This window comes from Tamandua tetradactyla, chromosome 10 (assembly GCF_023851605.1).
Source record: "Tamandua tetradactyla isolate mTamTet1 chromosome 10, mTamTet1.pri, whole genome shotgun sequence".
Taxonomy (NCBI): Eukaryota; Metazoa; Chordata; class Mammalia; order Pilosa; family Myrmecophagidae; genus Tamandua; species Tamandua tetradactyla.
In genome coordinates, this window is record NC_135336.1 from 90,817,848 (window position 1) to 90,822,046 (window position 4,199).

The 4,199-nt window shown below is 34.8% G+C and overlaps 1 pseudogene; it reads right to left on the bottom strand.

Annotated features, from left to right (window-relative positions):
* Nucleotides 1-1,703: 1,703 nt before the first annotated feature.
* Nucleotides 1,704-3,943, bottom strand: LOC143647721 (cell division cycle 7-related protein kinase pseudogene; annotated as a pseudogene).
* Nucleotides 3,944-4,199: the final 256 nt, after the last annotated feature.

Sequence of the window (4,199 nt, forward strand, 5' to 3'; positions counted from 1 at the left end):
GGCATGGGCAGGGCCCGGGAATCAAACCCTGGTGTTCAGCATGGCAGGTGAGAACTCTGCCACTGAGCCACCATTGCACTGCCCTGATACGATAATTTTTTAATGTAAAAAGATAACTTTATTAAACATACAAATTCAAGCACATTCAAGTTTTTTTTAAACCTGCAGCATGAGAAGACAGAGCAGATCGATGGTTTTGCTTCATATACAAAATATCCCAACTTAAACCATCTGTTGGACAACATTCTATTATTCAAATAGAATAGTAGAATATTAGAATTAATATTCTACTATTATAAATAGAATTAGGTGGCAATGCTGATTAAATTCTCAAAATAATAAAATGAATATATTTTCTATGTCCCTAAGCCGTTTCTATATTCCATGACCACTAAATGGGAAACTTCTGAGCCAATCTATCTTCCAGGTTTATTTCCCTTAGGAAGTCTGATATGCTGTCATTGATATATCATTTTATAATGTAAATAATATGTAAGCCTCTAGCTTAAGTCCCTTTATACTTTGCCTACTTCATTTTCTCTCTTCCTTACCCACCCTAGACTCCAGTAATCATCCTTCCCTAAGGAAGAACAACTTAGCAAAAGCAGGACAGAGAGAACTAGATGGCTCTGGGCAGAGGAATATTCTCCAAAAGCATAAATTCTGTGGTACCCTATCCTTTTAGCAGGTACCTTATTACCCTAAGATGGTGTGAGAAAGCATACACACTCAGAGAAAGAGGAAAGCATTTTATACAATCAATCTTTGCCTTGGTCCTGTGGCTTCCCCTCATGAACTAGTTTACTCATTATTTCATTAAATTCTCAATTGCAAATACATGTAATGTTTAATAAAGCATGCAAAAACTTCATGGTAAGCATCATGTGATTTCCAAAGAGAATGTGTTAGGTAGAGGTAGAGGGAAGAAAAATCAAGAGACACAATTCTTAAGAAAAAATGGGGCAATTCATACAAAAATGATTTCATAAAATACTTTTTCAAAAAATGGATAAATCAAACTCAATTCTAACTAATATACCTTGACCAAGACTTTCTCATCCATTGTTTTAGTGTTCATCAAAGGTATAACGGACAGTTCTAAAAGGAAATTATCTTCTTTCCTATAGAATTGTTAGAGCACTAGCACTCTAGAGTTTTCCAAAAGTACAGGGAGCTCATTGTTCTTAGAAACCAGTAAACAAAGTCTTTTGACTTATTTACTCTCTATCACATTTATTAATTTCAAGGTTGGCACCTTGAACCCCTATTGTACTACACCTAATAACTGTCCTTTTTCTGCATATGGCAGTGAAATGTAATTAGGGAAACTAAAGATCTGATTCTATTTGGGTAGCTTGAACTCAAAGAACTATCCTAGGCATCTTCAATAATCTTAAATCTACAGTAGTTTTTATATAAAACTGTATTTTGAAACCTGTCAAGAATAAATCCTAAAATTTTAAAATAAATTGCTGCTACTGCCCTGATATCTAATCAAAGAACATACAACTATTACAAAGAACTTACCCCCATTTCACAGTATATAACAGTAAACATTAATGAAGAACCATAATTATAAGCTCATAACTTTTAAAAAGGATGCAACAAAGCTTCTTCTGTTGTTATTCTTGAAGCTGAATTGGATTTAGAAGTTTATCAAGCACACTTGATAAAGGCACCATCAGATACCTCATCCAAGCCTTCTAAATTGGTAGTATTCTCATCAAAATAGCCTGTGCTGAGTGCTGCATTTGAGATGTATGTATGAGGTGGGAAGCTTTATGGCCAATCTTTTCTGAAAAAGTTTGGTTATGAGAGGCAGGTCCCTGTAGCTCACTTGTTAATTTGGGAGTTTCAGAGTCTGTATCCTGGAGCCTCTCACAAAGTGTTTTCAAGTCTTGTGCTGGGACTTCTTTGCTATATAATTTTGATTCACCAAAAGTTTTAGCAGCCTGGATAGTTTCCCTGGATTCACAAATTGTCTTAATTTGAGCCAAAGCAGTTAAATCATCATTTGCTTTATAAAACGGATATTGCCCACTAAGCAAAGAAAGGAATATGACACCTGCAAACCACATGTCAACTGCTGTCCTTTGATTGGGGCACTTTATCAAAACCTCAGTCCTCAGAATGTTGGTGCACCTGCCATAGGATCCATTTGCTGCCACCTTGAAAGACAAATACTGCAAACTTTATCTGTAGCATGACAGTTACAAGTCAGCTTAGCTGGGCAAAACTGGCAATTTTCCTCATCACACTGCTGTTAATAATTTTTGTAGAACTCACCTTCTTTTTTGTTGCTAACTTCCTCGATAGTACATCACAGGCTTTGTTCCATCAGTTTCACTGCAGGGCTGGACAGAAAGGCCGACAGATCTCTCGTTTCCATTTTTACCTGGGCTAATTTAAATTTCTGCATTGGTGTAGGGTCTTTTAATGGACAACTTTGTGGTGGAATGCTGAGTCAGTGCTTTAGGAGCTTGGCCACTGAATGAAATCTTGTTTCCCGTGATTACATGGGACTTACTTTGTGAAAAACTTTCCTGCTTTGCTTCAGAGTGAACAAATTTGAGAAGCTCTGTTTTTGTATCATGGGTTCCCTGGATCAAACCAAAGTCTACCAAGGCATACTTTTTTAGGCACCTATTGCATAAAAAATTGCTAGTCTTAAGATCTCAGTGAACAACACCAAACTGATGAATGAGTTTCAAAGCTCTGAACAGACTAAACATGCATTTCTGCATTTCTGGAAAGGAAAGAGAATTCAAAATGCCCCTAAGAGACTCATGCTCCAGATACAGCATAGCAATAACCACATGTTCATTTTTCCTAAAGCAGCATTCAACTCCAATGACATTGTCTTGCCCTCTTCTCCAATTTTGTCCTTAATCTTAAACACATTAACAAATTGTGGTAAGCTTCATAAAGCTTCTCAATATCTCTTTTAACACAGTTGAAAGTAGTACAACTTCTGTGGCACCCAGACACTTGGCTTACCAGCTCCAAAGCAACCTAGCGAGTCTGCCAAATGCACTTGCACAGTACTTCCCACTCACATGGTAACTTTTGCATATTTCTGTTACTCAAAATTTATTCTCATGGTAAATAAAGTAAAAAAAAAAAAAAAAAGTTGATGCTTTCCAAACTTACTTCCAAATCCTTGCCCTTAATTATGGTTATCTTTTTTCCATGGCCAAGTATCATTCATCTTTTGGCAATTGACCCCAATGCAGGCATACCCAAATGAAGAACTAGCATAGATCATAAAAATAGTTCATTTTATATATTGTTTTACAGAAAGGTAGAACAATCACAGTGGATAAAAACCAGGGGGGCCATACATTCTCTATTGTTTGTATAATTATCAATATTGCCATCTTTGATTCTCAAAGGTATTCTGGTTTGGATAATAAATTACATCAGCACTCTATTAACTATATTGCAACCTATTCTATATCCAAATTCTATTCTATTCACTAACCTTAAGATCAGCCTACCTGGGTTCAAATTCAAGTTTTGGTAATTGCCTTTTGTGTAAATGTAAGCAAGTATAACCTCTCTGCACCTTAATTCCTTCATCAATTATTGGGGATACTAATAATCATTAATTCATAAGGGCTGGCTAAGGATTAAGCTAGTTAATATATGTGAAGCACAGAAAATAGTGTCTAGAAAAAATAATCCATCAAATGTAAGCTATGGTTATCATTATATATATTAAAATCAATTATATTTTCAGAGAGAGAGAAGAGCATGATATCCTTATCACTTATGGCACTTCAGAAATGCAACAAATATGGAAATAGAAAACCAACTAAAACTGTATTGTTTGGTTAGGCAAATCATTAAAGACAGAGAATATTAATAGGGGCCTTTGGGATTATGAAAGTTTAGAAGGAAATTGTTATTGGCTTTATTATATATTACCTGAAGCAACATCCATGCTAATGATCCATTGAAATGTTAACAGTTAGATTTTAATATTAGTTTTAGTTTAACAGTCATGGAATGCAAATAGGATATGCTTAAAACATTCTGGGGATGAAACAGAAATTCAGCAACTACTAAATGGATTGCTGTTAAAAATGAATAAGGTAGTTTTAATTAAATTAAAATTAAATTTTAAAACTTTTGAAATAAAAAAAACCTAGAAAACTGGCAGGTAATTTCTCTCAGGATTATGAGACATTGTAAAAAAT